The sequence below is a fragment of the Podarcis melisellensis genome, assembly GCF_964234715.1.
Source record: "Podarcis melisellensis genome assembly, chromosome: 4".
Lineage (NCBI taxonomy): Eukaryota > Metazoa > Chordata > Lepidosauria > Squamata > Lacertidae > Podarcis > Podarcis melisellensis.
Genome location: NC_138531.1, coordinates 77,447,388 through 77,468,476, shown reverse-complemented (window position 1 = coordinate 77,468,476; position 21,089 = coordinate 77,447,388).

The following is a 21,089-nucleotide window of genomic DNA, read 5'->3' as shown; positions in this document are numbered from 1 at the left end:
CCTTAAAAGACCCCCTCTAGCCTTAAAAAAAACCACCACCAACCCTCTGATCTTACTTTTTAAAAAAGCAGCAGCAGTATTGTAAATAGATGTCCCTTAGGATAAGTCCCTTATCTCCAAATAAGTCAAAGACAAATTAGCTAATAATTTTGGTTCCTCTTTTTCCCCTCCCTATTTCATCTTCCTGGATAGCCTTCAGTATCTGTAGCTTTAAAAGAACAAAGCTATCCTTCAAATCCTCATTGGCCTCTGAGATCTGTATCAATGGAAACGCCAATTGGATCCCTAAATGTCAGTCTTCCTCTGTTTGCCCTTGTCTATTAAGCAAGGATATGCTTGATAATCCTGCTCCTCTCACATGCATTTCTGGATTTTAATTTCCTTAAAAAACAAACAAACATGTCTCTATATGTTTCTCAATTCCTTCTTTAATACAGAAATTTTTATTTCTCGTTTTCTATCCTTGTCAAATAAGCTTGACTCTCCTTGAAAGGCCTATCTACACTCAGGCTCCTGCAGTAGCAACATCCAGCCCAAGGACCATTTATTCAATGCACCTTCCTACTTAGATCTAAAATAAGCATCATATAAAAGTAATGCCAGCCAGATCTATTTTTAATCAGAAGAAAATACTAATACTAATAATAAATTTATTATTTATATCCCGCCCATCTGGCTGGGTTTTCCCAACCACTCTGGGCGGCTTCCAATAGGATATTAAAAACACAATAAAACATCAAACATTAAAAACTACCCAAACAGGGCTGCCTTCAGATGTATTCTCAAGTCAGATAGTTGTTTATTTCATGGATATCTGATGGGAGGGCATTCTACAGAGCAGGCACCACCACCAAGAAGGCTCTCTGCCTGGTTCCCTGTAACTTTGCTTCTTGCAGTGAAGGAACTGCCAGAACTCCCTCGGAGCTGGACCTCAGTGTCCGGGCAGAACGATGGGGGTGGAGATGCTCCTTCAGGCATACTGGGCCGAGGCCGCATTACAGTTACAGCAGTCTCGCCTTGATGTTACTAGGGCATAGATCAGGGGTAGGCAACCTGTGCCCCGGGGGCTGGATGTGGCCCAATCACCTTCTCAATCCGGCCCTCGGACGGTCTGGGAATTAGCGTGTTTTTACATGAGTAGAATGTGTCCTTTTATTTAAAATGCATCTCAGGGTTATTTGTGGGGCATAACCCCCCCCCCCAAAAAAATAGTCTGGCCCACCACATGGTCTGAGGGATGGTGGACTGGCCCACGGTTGAAAAAGGTTGCTGACCCTGGCATAGATAACTGGCTCTGGAGGCAATCCTATACCTACTTCACTGGCAGTGAACACCACAGAACTTTCTTCTGACTAGGTATAAATAGGATTGTGCTTCTACTGCATTTCCTTGCCCTTCTGGAACTAGTGCAGCTGGCAAACCAATCTAAGCTATGAGAAAAGCACTCCAGACCATTGTTGCTTCCTTGACATCCAGGAGGAGTACATCCTTGTTGTTAAATGTTCTTCTATTTGCTAGCTAAATGTTTGAGAAGCAGTTTATGAAAGCAACATATTAATAACTTTTTTTAAAAAAAAAGTTAAGAAATAACCTCCCCTGTGGTTTTCAGACAATTTATTACCAAAGCATCAGAAGTATTAAAATCAAGTGTAATTAAAAATTCTCCTTTGCAACTGTTGGCACAGTTCCTCAAAGCTTTCCATGAAGTTAACAAAATGAGCACCTCAGGAGAAATGTTTGAAAGAAGAAAGCAAGGGATAGAACATATAAATGAACCAGAGAAAGGATTAATGCGTAGTTTATTAATTCCATGCTAATATTTGCTTTCCCCTTCATGGATCACTGCCTTGTCGTGGCGAAGGGGCTTGAAGAACTCAGAGAAGCTATGAACTATGCTGAGCAGGGCACCCAAGATGAACAGGTCATAGTGGAGAGTTTTGACCAAACGTGATCCACCTGGAGGAGGAACCGGCAAGCCACTCCAGTATCCCTGCCAAGAAAACTCCATGGACAAAGACAACAGGCATATAAAAGATATGACGCTGGAAGATGAGCCCCTCAGGTCGGAAGGCGTCCAACATGCTACTGGGGAAGAGCGGAGGGCAAGTACAAGTAGATCCAGAGCTGATGAAGCGGCTGGGCCAAAGCCGAAAGGACGCTCAGTTGCGGATATGCCTGGAAGCGAAAGGAAAGTCCAATGCTGTAAAGAAAAATATTGCATAGGAACCTGGAATGTAAGAAAGATGGAGGGCACAAGGAGAAGGGGACGGCAGAGGACGAGATGGTTGGATAGTGTTTTCGAGGTTACCAGCATGAGTTTGACCAAACTGCGGGAGGCAGTGGAGGACAGAGGTGCCTGGCGTTCTCTGGTCCATGGGGTCACAAAGAGTCGGACCCGACTAAACGACTAAACAACAACAACAACAAATATTTGCTTTCACTTTTAATCCTCATAATTTTTCTACCTGTTTCTGTATTCAACCCAATTCCCTTTTTGGAACTTACTGTATTTCATTTTTGAAAAGCCTATTAATTTTTCACTTTCGTATGAATGTTTGGATGTCAGGTTTTTACCCCTGGTTCCTTAACCGTAGAAACTTGCCTGTCTAATTCACATCTCATTAGCTATATTGGGGCACTTGATAATTCTTCTTATTTTTTCTTCCTTTTGCATATGTATATCTCATTATATTGCACCCTTGTTTTTGACCCCGCCGAAATTTACACAGATTTAATTGGTTGAGTTCATCATCGGCTAATATTTATACAATCAATCAATTCACATATCTTTTGTTTTAGTTGAAGCCCTGATCAGAACCAGTGAGTTGTATCCATGAAAGTCGTCCTGTGAGTGAAACCACTTCTGCTTGCTCAAAATACTCTAGCTCTCCTGAGTAGATTGAAGGGAGCATAGGGATGCATTTGTGGGGCAGGGGCTGGGGAAGAGAATAGACTTACGTTGAGTGAGAAGTTCCATTCAGGAACAACTTTGTTGGATTCAACCTAGTATTTCCAATGTAATTACCGGAAAGTGGCTTCCAGCTTGGCCACCTCATGAGAAGAGAAGACTCCCTGGAAAAGACCCTGATGTTGGGAAAGATGGAGGGCACAAGGAGAAGGGGACGACAGAGGATGAGATGGTTGGATAATGTTCTCGAAGCTACCAGCATGAGTTTGACCAAACTGCGGGAGGCAGTGGAAGACAGGAGTGCCTGGCGTGGTCTGGTCCATGGGGTCACGAAGAGTCGGACACGACTAAACGACTAAACAACAACAACAAAGCACAATCTGAGGGAGAAATGAGACATTGCAGGAAGGCTCAGTTGTTGCTAAAACAAAAGCCCCAATATTTCCTCTCCCTCCTACTGTTATGGCTGGCAACATATTTCCCCGTGTTTTGTGCCTCTGCATAACTTCAGTGGCTGCTGTTTGTGAGGATAGCAATGCTTGTGGTTCAAGTAGCTTAGGACCAGTCACGTTGGGAAGCCTTTCTCGTTCTTACATGGGCGTAAGGAGGCAGCTGCCCCCCTAAATCAATTAAAATCAATTAAAATATTTAACTAACTGAGATTCCGTCCCCCCCCCAAAAGCCTGCCCCTCCACAAAAATTCTGGCTACGCCCATGCGCTCTTAGCCTCAGTCTTCTCATCTGCAATATAGGGATTAAAACACTGGCCAGCCTTGCAGCCTAATGTCTGTGCTCTGCTATATATATACAGTGGTACCTTGGGTTAAGTACTTAATTCGTTCCGGAGGTCCGTACTTAACCTGAAACGTTCTTAACCTGAAGCACCACTTTAGCTAATGGGGCCTCCTACTGCTGCTGTGCCGCCGGAGCATGATTTCTGTTCTTATCCTGAAGCAAAGTTCTTAACCTGAAGCACTATTTCTGGGTTAGCAGAGTCTGTAACCTGAAGCATATGTAACCTGCAGCATATGTAACCCGAGTTATCACTGTAAATTCTAATTGCAGTTGGGGGTGAGGGTTGGGGGGGTGCAAAATGAAACATCTGGCAGCCCCCCTGTGCTATAGCATCTATTCCCTAACCAATCTTCAGTCCTTTGAATAGAGGTTGGATGAATGAAAATGGAAAGTAAAAAAACAAACAAACTCCGAAGGGATTTTCAAGGAAAATGGCATGGAAGGAACTCTCTACAGACTGACCCGAAGACAGCATACTTGTAAAGTTCAACATTTGTCGTGGGCAGTGAACCGAAACGAGACAGAGGAAAACAAGCCGCAGGTGTTACACGCTGGGATCGTTGCGCTTCAGTGACGACTGGAATTCTGCATCCCTCCCCCCATATAAACCTTTAACTTCACCTTCCGCGCTGCACACAGCAGCCTTCAACATAAAACCCCAGTAGAGTTTCACAGCCAGTCTTTCAAAGGCAAGTATTAGAAGAAGGACACAAGTAGGACTTGCAATAAAATGCTGCTGCACAGAGTGCTTACGTTTAGGGTTCTTGGCAGCTGGCTACAGTCTTTCCATTTGCCCCCCCCCCCCATTTGTCATTTTTCTTTTGAGGCCCATCTGTAGCTACTGAGAATGCTTATTGGGGGTTTTGGGTTTTTTTGCCTTGTGAAGGTCTTTTTTTGTGTGTGCAAAATTTGGGGTTTCTCTATGGGTGCCAATGCTTCTCTTTTCTTTCTCAGCGGGTCCATTTTGCCTCCATAGATATCAGCACTCATCACCTGGGTTCACTGCTGGAACAATAGCAGACTGAAAGCAGATCCTGCTGTAATTTTAAGGGGGGCGGGGAGAGATATTTTCCCTCATTTTGATTTTTTTCTTTTAATCAACAAGATTTGAAATGCAAAGTGTATTTCTATCCACTTTTACAACATACTCTCTGCTCCAGTACATCTCAATGCATTGCTCAGCTGTAACATAAATCAGGAAACAGGCAGCTACTCCCAGGGAACATCAGCTAGGCAGTATGATGCATGTCTAAAGTTAATATAGAAAAATAGGACAGATGAAATATTTTTATTGAGCCAATTGGTTATTTAAAACAATGCCAAGCTCTGAAGCTCGTTTCTTCTTCAAGCACAGGAGCTCAGAGCGATAATAAAATCAACCTTGTTTCATATCCGGGATAATGCCTTTGAGGCTGGTTCTTTTGCTCTGAACTGATAGTAAAACTGCAGCCAATTCAGTCTTGGCTTTTATAATGGAGGTTCTAGCAAAAGCTGAGAAGCGGCAGGATCAATCCCACTTGATACAGCCTTTCCCAAGCCAGTGCCCTCCAGATGTTTGGGACTGCAACAGCCACGAGCCACAACCAGCCAAGAGATGCTAGTAGGGGCTAATGGAAGTTGTCGCCCAAAACATCTGGAGGGCATCAGCTTGGAGAAGGATGACCTTAAAGCATGGGTAGGCAAACTAAGGCCCGGAGGCCGGATCCGGCCCAATCGCCTTCTAAATCTGGCCCGTGGATGGTCCTGGAATCAGTGTGTTTTTACATGAGTAGAATGTGTGCTTTTATTTAAAATGCATCTCTGGGTTATTTGTGGGGCATAGGAATTCATTCATCCCCCCCCCAATATAGTCTGGCCCCCCACAAGGTCTGAGGGACAGTGGACTGGCCCCTGCTGAAAAGGTTTGCTGACCCCTGACCTGAAGGGTGTCACAGGTAGCCCCAGAGGCTATGCTTTCCCAAAAGAGGAAAGTATAAGAGGCAGAAGGTCACTGCTTCCCTGCTTTTCAGCCTAAACTGGATGAGATAGCTGCTCTTAGCACCAGGTTGCTGGGTGTAGGGAAATATTCCGAAATCCTACTATTTTCAACAGTACTTTAATCTTTAATAATAAAGTTACTAGAAAGTCACAATCTACTTTCTGTTTTGGAATCCCTGCCCCTCAGTTGTGACTAGAGATAGGCTATGGTTACACAGCATGAAGGGAAAGGCACTCTGCACATGGTCAAAGGTGCTTCTATTCACTAGTAGTTCAAAAACTGCATACAAAATGTATATATTAGAAGAAATGCACACTAAAATGCTGACACATTTGTTCGATGACTTTTTTTTTTAATGGCAAACTGATGCAGAAATGTGATAAAATGAACTTAAGATTCAAAAAAATAAGAAAGGGGAGACGCTAAAATGGACAGATTCATCCATTCCCCATCCCCACTCTTACTCCTAATCAAAGGCCAAACATCAAGAGGGATTATTAGTTACTAATACCTTTTCCAGTATTGCTGAACATCTCATTGATTGGCCCAGGTACCATGTTTGGGGAGCCACCCTAAATATAGGAACTTCTAGGGCGTCCAGGACGAACAAACCTTCCTAAGCTTTTTCAGTTGCTCTGTGAAGACCCTGGGAAAGAAGAGGTTGCTCTTTGCTGGGATAAACCAACAGAATTATGAATGTCACATGACTTTCTCTTTAACCCAGAACAACCTGAATATATTGGCTACTAGACTTCAACAAAGAATATAGGTAAATTTGACACACACATATATGCGCTTTAACTTTATTTTAAAAAATACTGAACACTCCAATTTGTATCCTATGGGAGATATTTGATATTTGCCACCTTTATCTCACATTTAAGTGGAAATCTTAAAATAGGAGCAATTCATACTGGCGGTGTCTCTAAAACTGTCTACTTTCACCACACTCCAGTAACAAGGCTACAGGTAGAAAGGGAAATACTGAACTGTTTTCAGACAGAAACAGACAGGTGGCAACCCTAAATTAGAGCCTTTAATGTTAGTCGGCATCAAAGGGAGAGGGAGGGAGCAAGAAAGAGATGTAGGTTGCAATAATCAAAGTCATACTGGAATGAATTTTAGCAGTCCAGTCTGCGAATGATGCAAAACTGTTGCCTAGCAACCCTATTAAGTGTTTGATGTTGCTAATTTGCTATAGATTTTTTTTTTTAATATGGCAGCATTTTTTGGAAGATAATAATTGCACTTGCTGCTAAATAATGGATTTCTTTAGTATATAGATTAGTCTGGCTTGCTGATGCAATTTTCCTTCCAGTTTGCCATTTCCTGCTGCAGCAAGATGATTTCAAATGATTACAGTGTTTGAACATGATCTAGAAATTAACGCCTGGAACTAGATAGGGGTTGCCAGAGTTATGGAAACAGTTAAATGCTTCTGATACCATAATCTAGCAAGCACTTTCCTGCTTACTTGGTTATTTTTCACAGCTCCTGCAAAGTAAATTGCAGGAAGGACTCGTAGAAGGAAGGAGGAACCTCCACCCCAAAGGATTTAAAAACACACACAAATATTTTAATCTGTCCAGAGAAATAAAGGACAATGGAGTATCGTGTAAAACAACAAAGTGATTAAACACAAGGTGGCAGAGATCAGTACTGTACGTGAATGACAACATCATGAATTCTTTCAAACATATCCGGCAAAAGAACTGGCAAACTCAAACTCAGGGCACGTTAATGTTTCTGCCTTTTTTGTTGTTTAGTCGTTTAGTCGTGTCCGACTCTTCGTGACCCCATGGACCAGAGTACGCCAGGCACTCCTGTCTTCCACTGCCTCCCGCAGTTTGGTCAGACTCATTAGAATACAATTGTCTTTCACCCCCTGATGTGCTTCACAGCTCCACTCCCCCACTGCAGCTGTTCACTTCAGCATTATTTCATTATTGTTAGATTCTCTTCTGTTTGTGTACACACTATGGACTGCTGACAAGTCAGGGGTGTCTCTAACCTATGTAATGGTGTTCCCACCTTGGCTAGAGATGAAATCGGAATGTCTTAAGGATTTGTAGCCAGAGGTTCCCCAGCTCAGAGGTTCCCCAGTCCAGTTGTAAACTGGGTTGCCATAAGTCTGGATTTCCCCGGACATATCCAGAACACTGCATTCGGCAGCAGTGTCCGGGCAGAAATAGGGAAAATATCCAGGAAAACCTGGACGTATGGCAGGCCATGTCGGCAGTGCCGTTTTCCAATTACGAAAGCACAAAAACTGCATTTTCTGCGATTTAGCCCAAAAGGCTCAACCACTTTGCCCAAAAAAGCTCAACAACTTTTCCGTCTGGATTTTCACTCTTTGAAATATGGCAACCCCAACTCTGTTGAGCTTTTACATCTTTGCTGAACCCTTTTTCATGCACACATTTGGCTTCCTGAGCATCCCAAATCCAAAGTGCTGTGAAGGAGGATTCTCTGATTTTATTCTTTATTTTTTTAAACGGTTTCAGGGCATCTAGGTATGAGAAAACAATCACAAGTCTTCCACTGTCTTCTTTGACTGTCTTCTTTGACTGTCAAGGGAAAGGCCCATAAGTATTGTGATGAAGTAGAGGGAGGTCTCAACAATGGAACAAAGTTGGTTAGATTCAGATGTGCTGCTCTGCAGACTTCCGGAGGTGGCGCAAAACGGCAATGGCGGTCCTCTTTACACTGTGAAGAGGGGCTCCGCGAAAAAGGGTCGTCCGCTGCGGCAAAGCGGAGACCCATTAAGACAAACCGCAGGCAGAGCGAGCCTGCGGCCGTGGGACTCGGCGGGTGCCAGAAGCCCCCCCAGAAACGGAGAAGGGACCTCGTAAGAGGCTCCGGAGCGTGAAAGGGGGAGCGGCGCTGTGAGTTCATCGCTCTTTTCGCGGAAGTGAAGCCGCGCTGCTGCTGCTGATGAGCGTCGACCTTTCTTCTTGAAAAACATCGGAATTGGCTGCAATTTACCCGTGAGTAAGGAGTACTAAAGATTGACTTAAAGATTGACTTAAATTCATTTAATTCGGCTGAAAACGGGAGGCGAGTAACAGGAAGTCCGTCTCCCGATCCTGCTAATCAGAGCAAAGCAAAGAATTCGGTGTGGGCTGAAGCGCTTAAAAAGAGACTCTGAAAGTAGCACGAAGGGGCATCAATAGACTGTGTTTTTAGAAAGTAAAAGGATTGAAGGATTAAATCTTTTGGTTTATTTTGCCACGGAACCTTCCCCCTACTGTGGAGTGACGTGGAGTTAAAGGGGATAACCGAGCTGTCGGGCTGCCAGTGTTGCAAAGGAGAACTGTCAGGCTGTTGAAACTTTCTCTGAAGTACAAATTGTCGCATTGATGGATACATTATCGCTTTAATACTGATACTGGAACCTTTCTGTCACCTTGTGGCACTACTTTGAAACAGATTTATCTGGAAGCCTCCTTTTTGAACTTGGGGACTATAAAAGTTGAAATAGGAACTTTGATGGTGGAAAAGAAACTTTCCTTCCTATGAAACACCCCCCTAGTGGATTTGCGGAGGTATAGAGGTCTGGGAACTGTACCATATTGAGATTTTTTGTGGTTTAATTGTTTACATTCTGGACTTGCCTTTCTCATGGATTGAAAGACTATTTGACCTTGAACAGAGGCAGCTGGGGAATGAGTGGCCCAGGGAAAACAAGAGCAGCTAAAGCTAAGGAAGCTAAAGAAAAAGATAAGAGAGCTGGGCAGCTTGTTCAAACAACGTTAATCCATCAACGTAGATCCTCTGTACCAACTGTGCTGACGGCGCAGGAGGAAGAAGTTGAAACGCTTGCCACAGAAGATATGGCAACTGGAGGAACTGATCCAGTCTTGAAACAAATTTTGGAACAATTGGCACTTCTGAATAAAAAGGTGGATGATCAGTCATCTAAAATTGACAGAGCTACATCTACTATCAGTAAGTTATCAGATCAGGTTTCCCAGCATACCCAGGCCATTGAGAAATTGCAAGGAGCTACGGTAGAGAACTATAAACTAGCTGCGGAAGCCAACCAAAAAGCTGAGCAAGCGTGCAAAAAGGTCGAGGAGATCAAAGGGGAAGTAAGACCTCTGAAAAGACAGGTAGGAGAACAGCAAGCCTACCTGTCAATGGTGGAATTGAAAAGTAAGGAATGCAATCTTAGGCTGAGGGCCGTCCCAGAACTGGAACAGGGCAACCTAGAGGAATTTTTGACGCAGTTATTTTCTAAATTTTGGGGGGTTGAGGAAGACAAAGACTTTAAAATTGTGACGGCCTTCAGATTGGGAAGATCGGCAAAGAAAGACAAGTCCAGAGACTGTTTGGTTTGTTTGAGAACAAGAGAGGAAAGAGACAAGATACTAGGCCAACATTTTAAAAAATCTCTGGAAGTTGAAGGCAAAAGAGCAGAAATTTATAGAGACATTCCTAAATATCTGTTGGACCTTAGAGCCTCATATACAGACTTGGCCAAACTGTTAAGGTACAACGCAATTCCTTACAGGTGGGAATTCCCTCAAGGTTTATCATTTACCTATAAAGGAAAGAAGGTAAGAATTAAAACACTAGAGGACCAGCAGAAGTTCCTGCACGACAACGAGGAGGACCTCCAAAAGAGAGCCGCAGATTCTTGGCCTCCACCACCGGGATTACCACCAGGACCATCTGGAGGCGGACCGGCACCACATCCTTCGGGAACGGAGGATAACATAGATACCCAACTGTGATACTTAAGTACTAGACCAGGATGTCTCTACAGCTTCTTAGTTGGAACATAAATGGCGGGAACTCTCCAGAAAAAAGGAGAAAAGTATTTCATATTTTGAAAAAAGAACAATTGGACATTATCTGCTTGCAAGAAACACATGTGACAAGACTCCACAGAAAAGTGTTAATTAATAAAAGGTTAGGCCAAGAATTTATTTCATCGGACAAAGTCAAGAAAAGAGGAGTGGTGATATATGCAAAGGAGAACTTGTCACCAAAATTTGTATTTAAAGATGAACAGGGCAGAATTTTGGCGGTTGAAATTCAGACACAAGGAGAAAAGTTTTTAATTTTAGGAATATACGCCCCAAATGAAGGGAAATCGGAATTTTTCAAGAGGCTGCATGAGACTATGCTGGACTATTTGGATTACAACAACATTATCATGTTGGGAGATATGAACGGAGTCGTCTCAGTGAATATGGATAAGTCGCAAAGTGCTAACATAACGAAAGACGGCAGACTACCAAAAACTTTTTTCGAAATGACTGACAATTTGGACTTGACTGATATATGGAGGATCAAGAACCCTCTAGGGAAAGAAGGAACTTTCTTTTCTGAGGCCCATATGACATGGACGCGAATCGACCAAATATGGATAACTAGAGGACTGGCACCTAAGACTAGAAAAGTGGAAATCTGCCCAAAAACCTGCTCCGACCACAATGCTTTGAGAATGGAACTGAGATTAAACACAACCGGATCTTTCAGATGGAAAATGAATGACGCTTTGTTAAGAGATCAGGAGATTGTTAGGAAGGCCCAAAAAGCTTTAAAGGATTATTTTGAAATAAATCTAAAGACAAATGTGGAAAAAAGAACAATCTGGGACGCAAGTAAAGCAGTTATGAGAGGGTTTCTAATACAGCAGAATACGATCAAAAAAAGGCTCTGGAATGAAAAGAAGGAGAAGATTTTGGAGAAAATAAGAGAAGGAGAGAAAAAATTGAGATCCAGGCCTAAATCAAAGGAAGTATTGAGAGAAGTGAAGTTTTTCCAGGCACAATATTCGAAACTGATAAATCAGGAGGTGGAATGGAAAATTAAACAAATGAAACAAAGATCCTTTGAATCTGCTAACAAGTGTGGGAAGCTGCTGGCTTGGCAGTTGAAAAAGAGACAAAAGCTTAATACAGTTACAAATCTAGAGATCGAAGGGAGAATGGTTCAGAAACCCGAGGAAATTAGAAAGTGTTTCCAGAGATACTTCAAAGAACTTTACTCACAAAGGCCACAAAAAGATTCGGAGGTGGACCAATTTTTCATAACTAATGGATTACAAAAAATACCTCAGGAAATGAGAGCAACCTTGAACTGTAATATTACGTTCCAAGAAATTGAATGCGCCATTCAGAACCTCCAACTGGGCAAGTCTCCAGGACCAGATGGACTTACTTCCAAATACTATAAGGTACTGAAGGATTCGTTGATACAACCACTGTTGGAAGTTAGTAACCAGATTATGGAGGGGAAGAAGGCACCGGAAACGTGGAAAGAAGCTTTCATCACGTTGATACCAAAATTAGAAACTGAAAAAACCCAACTTAAAAACTACCGTCCTATTTCACTCCTAAATGTGGATTATAAAATTTTTGCAGACATTTTGGCAAGCAGGTTTAAGAAAGTATTAAATGAAGTGATTCATAAGGACCAAGCAGGCTTTCTCCCTGGCAGGCATTTATTTGATAACACAAGAAACATCATTGACATTTTGGAATTCCTACAGACAAACTCAAATACAAGAGCGGTGTTGATTTTTATTGATGCGGAGAAAGCCTTTGACAACATTTCTTGGATGTTTATGAAGAAAAATTTGGAAAGGATGGGAGTAGGGCGGGGGTTTGAAAATGGAATAGAAGCAATTTATTCAGAACAAAAAGCTAAATTGATAGTAAACGACGTGGTGACAGAGGAGTTCAAAATTGAAAAAGGGACACGACAGGGGTGCCCTCTATCTCCTCTGCTGTTTATTTCAGTCCTGGAGGTGCTATTGAACATGATCAGAAATGACCGGCTGGCACAGGGAATTGTGGTCGGAGAGAAACAATATAAACTGAAAGCATTCGCAGATGACTTGGTATTAACATTACAGGAGCCAGCCTCTAGTACTAAAAGAGCGTTAGAATTAATTTCTGACTTTGGTCGGGTGGCGGGATTTAAGCTGAATAAACAAAAAACTAAAGTTCTAGCAAAAAATTTGACAACTACTGAAATAGAGGAGTTCAGAAAAGAAACGGAACTAAATGTGGTTAAAAAAGTAAAGTACTTAGGGGTGTACTTGACCTCCAAAAACTTGAATTTGTTTAAGGACAATTATGAGAAATGTTGGTCAGAGATTAAAAGAGACTTGGAAACATGGTCAAGACTGAAACTTTCCTTGTTGGGTAGAATAGCTGCTATAAAGATGAATGTATTGCCGAAAATGTTATTTTTGTTTCAGGCCCTCCAGATCGTGGACAAGGTGGAATGTTTTGGAAGATGGCAGAGGGATATTTCTAAATTTGTCTGGCAGGGCAAAAAGCCCCGAATAAAGTTTAAAATACTAACTGATGCGAAAGAAAGAGGGGGGTTTGCCCTGCCGGACTTGAGGTTATATTATGAATCTGCAGCCCTCTGCTGGTTGAAGGATTGGATTTTATTGGAGAACACCGATGTCCTCGACCTGGAAGGATTTGATAATGCTTTTGGGTGGCATGCATATTTGTGGTACGACAAGGTTAAAGTTCATAGATTGTTCAAAAACCATATTGTCAGAAGGGCAATTTTTATGGTCTGGTCAAAATATAAAGACTTATTGGAGAGTAAAACTCCGAGGTGGCTCTCACCGATGGAGGCCAAAGCACGTAAAAGACTCAATATGGAGGCCCCTGGCCTAAATATTGGGAAATAATTGAAAAAATTGGAGATAATTGGAGGTTGCAGAGTATGGAAAAGTTAAAAAACAAGGTGCGAGATTGGTTGCATTATGCCCAAATCCAGGAAGTTTTTAAAGCGGACAAAAAAGTGGGTTTCCAGGAGGAAAAATCGAAATTAGAGACAGAGTTGCTAGAGCCAAAATCTAAGTTAATTTCGAGAATGTACAACTTGCTGCTTAAATGGAATACACAGGATGAGATTGTTAAATCCTCCATGATAAAGTGGGCACAGGATTTGGGGCACAACATTATGTTCGAAGACTGGGAAAGGTTATGGAACACCGGAATGAAATATACGGCATGTAGTGCCCTGAAGGAAAATATTATGAAAATGATATACCGGTGGTACATGACCCCAGTCAAGCTTGCAAAGATATATCACCTGTCTGATAACAAATGTTGGAAATGTAAAGAGGAGGAAGGGACATTCTTACACCTCTGGTGGACCTGCCCGAAGGTGAAGGCCTTCTGGGAGATGATACATAATGAACTAAAAAAGGTGCTTAGATTTACCTTACCCAAGAAACCGGAGGCCTTCCTCCTGGGCATGGTGGACCAGAGGGTGGCAAAGAAAGATAGAATTTTCTTTATGTATGCTACTACAGCAGCAAGGATCTTGATGGCAAAGCACTGGAAGACACAAAATCTACCCACATTGGAAGAATGGCAACCTTGGCTAGAGATGAAATCGGAATGTCTTAAGGATTTGTAGCCAGAGGTTCCCCAGCTCAGAGGTTCCCCAGTCCAGTTGTAAACTGGGTTGCCATAAGTCTGGATTTCCCCGGACATATCCAGAACACTGCATTCGGCAGCAGTGTCCGGGCAGAAATAGGGAAAATATCCAGGAAAACCTGGACGTATGGCAGGCCATGTCGGCAGTGCCGTTTTCCAATTACGAAAGCACAAAAACTGCATTTTCTGCGATTTAGCCCAAAAGGCTCAACCACTTTGCCCAAAAAAGCTCAACAACTTTTCCGTCTGGATTTTCACTCTTTGAAATATGGCAACCCCAACTCTGTTGAGCTTTTACATCTTTGCTGAACCCTTTTTCATGCACACATTTGGCTTCCTGAGCATCCCAAATCCAAAGTGCTGTGAAGGAGGATTCTCTGATTTTATTCTTTATTTTTTTAAACGGTTTCAGGGCATCTAGGTATGAGAAAACAATCACAAGTCTTCCACTGTCTTCTTTGACTGTCTTCTTTGACTGTCAAGGGAAAGGCCCATAAGTATTGTGATGAAGTAGAGGGAGGTCTCAACAATGGAACAAAGTTGGTTAGATTCAGATGTGCTGCTCTGCAAGAAGTTCTTCTGCTTAAAGAAAAGGCTCCAATGCAGCCTTCAACAACTTGTGCCCTCCAGGTATTTAGATGATAACTCCTATCAGCCCTAGTTACAGATAGGTAGCCGTGTTGGTCTGCCATAGTCAAAAAAAAAAAAAAATTCCTTCCAGTAGCACCTTAAAGACCAACTAAGTTAGTTCTTGGTATGAGCTTTCGTGTGCATGCACACTTATCAGCCCTATCAGCCCTAGTCAGCATGTCTGGGAGGAAATTCATAGACTGATATAAGAGAATGAGAACTTCAGGATGAGAAGAGTAAAGGAACCTGTGGACTGAAGGTTCTAGCATGGTTACAAATTGCCTTGACATGTTTGTTTAAAATATGGTTAATGGTAATAATAAATAATAGTATCAGGAAATCTGAGCAGAAAGGCAGAGGCAGAATGAGAGAGAGGCTGTGGGTAACTTTAAGCAAAGTTTGCATTGGATATAGAGGGGATGGGAATCCTGTGTAAGAATTGGCTGGCTATTTCGTTTTTCTTTCTTTCAGAAATGTCACCTTAAAGGCTTCTAATTAAACAAGGGCATAAAATGCTAGAACTGAACCCTTTGATATGGAAACTCAGAGCAGGAAAAGAGGCAATCAGCACATTTATTTTATGGGTGCAGACAGTTGCCCAAAATATGGAGAACATGGTGTCACAAGACATCGGAAGAAAGGAGGGAGGGAGGAAGAAAATATCAAAACCTCAAGAACAGTGATGTTTGACTATCAGGTCAATTTATTGCTCCAGGAGATGCAAAGAGTAAAACCCATAATAAAAGCTGGAAATCGCAGAATATAAACTAAGCTAGTGGCTTGTGAAAAAGAACAGTTTTTTTATTATTATTATTTTGTCAGAAGATCAGAAAAAGAAAAGTGGGTCATGGTTACCATGGCCTATGATTTGGGCATCCTTTGAAGAACGTGCTTTCAGTTGCTGTTTCATGAGCAAAAAAAAACCCCTGGACATACATTTGAATTGAAACCACAGAGAAGACACAGTGGGGGACTGAGTATAAAGGCATTCTACAGTGGAAAGCGTTTCAAATGTACTGTATATTTCAACATTTTCTTCAATTCATTATAAATCATCTCCCAAAAGCATTTTACCTTCTTACATTCCCACCACATATGAAAAAAGGTACCTTCTTTTTCTTTACATTTCCAACATTTGCTACTTGTCTTATACATTTTTGCTAACTTCACAGGTGTTACATACCATCAGTACATCATTTTCATAACATTTTCTTTTATAACTGTACATGCAGTGAATCTTAAACTTTCTTTCCAGAGTCTTTCCCAGTCCTCCATTTGTATGTTATACCCTATATATTTGGCCCAGTCAATCATAACTGATTTTACCTCCTCATCCTTGGTACACCATTCCAATACTATCTTATACATTTTTGCTAAAATCTTATAATCATTGTTCAATATTTCTGTCTGAAATTTTGATTCTTTGTCAGCAAAACCCCTCTGGTTTAGATCCTTTCTGAACATCTCATTAATTTGAAAATAATGCAGCCAGTCATTCACATAATCCTTAACTTCTTCAAATGGTCTCATTTTCCATTTTCCTTCATTTTTATATATTAACTTCTCATATGTCACCCATCCCCCTGTCATATTGACTTTCTTCACGCTCATCACCTCCAACGGCGACAACCAATATGGAGTTTTTTGTTCCAACAAGTTTTTATATCTTTCCCACACTTCAATCAAAGACCTTCTTATAATGTGATTTTCATATCCTTTATGTACCCGTTTCTTGTCATACCACAAATAACGCGTGCCACCTGAATCTATTGTTAAAACCTTCAAGATCTAATACATCCGTATCCTCTAATTTCATCCATTCCTTCAACCAACAGAGGCAACATGCTTCATAGTACAATTTCAAGTCTGGCAGGGCGAAGCCTCCTCTTTCTTTTGCATCTGTCAATATCTTAAATTTTATTCTCAGCTTCTTACCCTGCCAGATATACCTTGAAATTTCTCTTTGCCAATTTTTGAAAATCGCTGCCCCTTTGATTACTGGAACTGTCTGGAATAAGAATAACATCTTCGGTAGCACATTCATTTTTATCGTTGCAATTCTTCCCCAAAATGAGAATTTCATTCTTCCCCAAACCTCTAAGTCCCTTTTAATCTTATTCTATGTTGGAATATAATTATTCTGAAACAAGTCAATACTCCTGGGGGTTAACCAAACTCCTAAATATTTAACTTTCTTAACCACTTCTATTTCAGTTTGCTGCTGTAATCTGTTAACTATCTCCTGGTCTATATTTTTAGTAATTGCTTTAGTTTTTTTCTTATTCAAAATAAATCCTGCCAACTGACCAAACTGGTTAATTTCTTTCAATACTTGATCTCGCCCACGGAATTGCTCAAACTGGATCTAAATGTGGCAAAAAGGTGTATAAATCAAAGGCTGGAGCTATTCCAAAATTTCGTAGCTGGTGGTGGAGCCTGCTCGCCGTTAAATTTAGGCATAACCCCTATCTACCGCGCTCCGTCCTACTTAACATTGCTTACGGCCGCGTCTCACCGATATGCCTTCATTAGAGCTAGGTTCAATGTCTTTCCAACAAACGTGCTGAGACATAGATTCACTAAGGGCCACGTCCCTTCAATGTGTGCGTGTGAAATGAAAACATCTGAATCTCTACATCATGTTATGTTTATCTGCCCTTTGTACAGTTCAGCCTGTGCCAGTATACTAAACCCCATAATCCAGCCTATGGCTGACAAACCAGTAGACCTCCAGCTTGCCTGGGTTCTTCGAGATGTGGATCCTTATATGACCCTACAGGTTGCTAAATTCCTAACAGCCGTCCTCTCGTACAAGAGACGGAACGGAATGTTAGCTGATTATTGACAGTTATAAGAATTTTCTATAATGACATCAGATATTGATTTTAGTGTAGTGCCTAAATTTTTTAAATTTTAATCTTAAACTTTTCTTATGAATGGCTAATATCTGTCTTTGTGAGTTGTGAACTGTGTTATACTACTTGTGGTTTGTATGAGTCTTCAGTTTTATTTGATTTGTTTTGTTGTGTGGTGTTTCATGATGGGCGTAAAGCCGAATAAACATTTTTTGAGTTTGAGTTTCAATACTTCTGTTACCGTGTTCATAGGGTCTTCCATACAAGTTACTGTATTTCAGACACCACTGGTATGTTATCGATGGTTCAGTTAACCCTTTCAGTGTGCATACCAGGCTTCATCAATCTAATATCCTCAAACTGTTTTGGACTACAATCCCCATCAGCCCCAACCAGCACAGCTGTAATCCAAAGCAGCTGGAGAGCACCAGGTTGATGAAGCCTGTTATAGCCTTGCAGAACTTCAATTGCTTTCATGTGTGCAAATTTTCTGTAGAAACCATTTGGAGTTCATCCCAATTTCTGCCACAGTGTCCCTGTACCCTTCTGGATCAGCGTAGAAAACATTTTGATTTCATCATTTCTATAAGGATTTCTGTCTCTCTAGGCACCCACTCCAATAGCGTGCCATTCCTTCATGTGTATCAACTGCTGTAAAAGAGGGATAAAAAGGTAAAGGGACCCCTGACCATTAGGTCCAGTCGTGGCTGACTCTGAGGTTGCGGCGCTCATCTTGCTTTATTGGCCGAGAGAGCCGGCGTACAGCTTCTGGGTCATGTGGCCAGCATGACTAAGCCATTTCTGGTGAACCAGAGCAGTGCACGGAAACGCCGTTTACCTTCCTGCCAGAGTGGTACCTATTTATCTACTTGCACTTTGACGTGCTTTCGAACTGCTAGGTTGACAGGAGCAGGGACCGAGCAACGGGAGCTCACCCCATCGTGGGGATTCGAACCGCCGACCTTCTGATCGGCAAATCCTAGGCTCTGTGGTTTAACTCACAGTGCCACCTGAGTCCCTTAAACAAGGGATAAGGGGGGGCATTAAAGGCAGCAAAAAAAAAAAAGAGCTGAGAAAAGTCAAACTTAAACACGGAGGGCCAAAATAAATGAGTATAAAAAATCAGGGCAGTGGAGATATGCTGTGGGGAGGGTAAAATGTCTGCAAAACTTTGGGTGATGTTTAAAATTGCACAAATAAGCCTCATAGGAACCTTATGATGCAGATTCTTGGGCTGGATCCAGACATATCAAAGAAGTTGTAAACTCATACAGGGAAATCTGGTAGGGAAAGACGGGACTCCACAGTGCCATCTGGTGTCACAGTGTTATATTGCATACACAATGCATATAAAACACTTTTTTCTTTACCAATTGAGCCGAGTCCTCGGACTTCCTTAACAAAGGGATAAAGAGGCTCACCAAGTCACTGCTACAAAAAACGGAGTAGACTTGGGTCTCTGAAGGAATTCTAATAATAAGCTGCTGTATTGTTCAGGGCAATAGCTTAGGACTGCAGGGCTTCCCTTGAGACCTGAAGTTGCAGCTGGTGCAGAATGCTGCCAGACACATATTACACGTATGGATGCCTCAGGGGAACTGCACTGACTGGGCTACATTCCAGGTTTTGCTACTTACGTATAAAAGTTCTTAACAGCTTGGGATCAAGTTATCTGAAAGATGGCCTGCCCCCCCATCATCTGGATGTATTTTACGCATGGCACCACACCCTACAGAATGTCACAGGGCAGCTTAGAAATGCTTTTAAATAAATAATATAAATAAGCAAAGGATTAGCAGGGAGAGTGTAGGTGAATTGTCCCTACTGTTTTGATCAGTGGCAACTGCCATTAAAGTACAGTGGTACCTCAGGTTACATACACTTCAGGTTACATACGCTTCAGGTTACAGACTCTGCTAACCCAGAAATAATGCTTCAGGTTAAGAACTTTGCTTCAGGATAAGAATAGAAATCGGGCTCTGGCAGTGCGGCAGCAGCAGGAGGCCCCATTAGCTAAAATGGTGCTTCAGGTTAAGAACAGTTTTAGGTTAAGTACGGACCTCCGGAACGAATTAAGTACTTAACCTGAGGTACCACTGTGCTAATAACAATGCTGTGACAAACAAACTCCAACATTATTTGTGAGATGCTTGTCAGTAAGTGTGTCTGTGTGTCTTAGAAGCTATCAATATTAACATCTGGTACAAAATATAGAAGGGCAATTTATTTGCTCCGTATGTTTATCTGATAGGCCTATCTCTGCTTCATTTCTCCCAGAGTTGTTTGAATAACTTGTTCAAACACTGGCCTTGTGCAAATAGCTCAGCGCATGCAGTGCTTTAGTGTATTTTGCCACGATTTGCATTTCATAAATGTTAGTGCTTAATATTCTCATTTATCTTCTTTGAAATTTGAAGAAATGACACTTGCCCACATCATAAATTCCTGAGGCCCAATTCACAGCTAAGCACTGTGTTGACACCTGCTCCCACAACTTCATCAACAAGCCCTTTTACAAAATTTGTCTAGAGTGAGAAAATTTGCTCTTAACCTATGGACGCTGGTTGCCCTTACCTGGTAGGTGCAAACCACATTTTTTTATTGGGGACTCAGCCAATTTATCTTTCATAGAGAATTTCTGGATTAATGGTTTGTGGAAGGGAATTACATTTGAAGTCAATTTAGCTGTTAGGCAAAAAGGCAGGATATAAATTATAATAACGATTACATGTTTTGTATTCTTTTAAGCCCTGAAAGCACCAAAAGAGCAGGTGCATTTTAAGTGATTTCTTCCTCTTAGGGAAACATATCTGGATGAGTATACAAACAAAAGAATAAAGTCAAAATCTAAATAAACCTATTTCTATCACATATATATGAAAGGATTTTGAATATTTACCCCCCAAAAAAGTCTATGGCGAACAGCCAATAAAATAACCAACAACCAAGCAATCTTACATGCCTTCACAACACTGCAGTGCAGACAGTGTGTGATATATCACATAAATATATTATAAAATATCTAGCTGTGCTGACTAAATATATATTTCAAATGCTAACTGCACCACAGCAATGAAATACAAAGGTATGGTTGTCCAAAACGTTGAAATCTGGAAGATGCAGACAGTTTGCAACAGATATATTTCAGAAAACGTACTAGACACGTTTCAGTTTATAGTCTTCTTCAGTGACATACTGTGTAGCTGAAAGCAGTGGCGTAGCATGGGTTGTCAGCACCCGGGGCAAGGCAAGTAATTTGCGCCCCCTAACCCGTGGATTTGCGCCCCCAACCCGTGGATTTGCGCACCCTAACCCCCAGATGTTGCGCCCGGTGCGGCTGGCCCCCCCTGCACCCCCCACACTACGCCACTGGCTGAAAGCCAGAACCCACCCCCTCTTTAGATGGCAATGTGCCTTACTTCACTTCCTTCAAAATGCAGTAAGCCAGTCCTGCTGCCTTTGGGATTCCTCTTGTTCAGGAGGACTCTAAGGATCTGCCC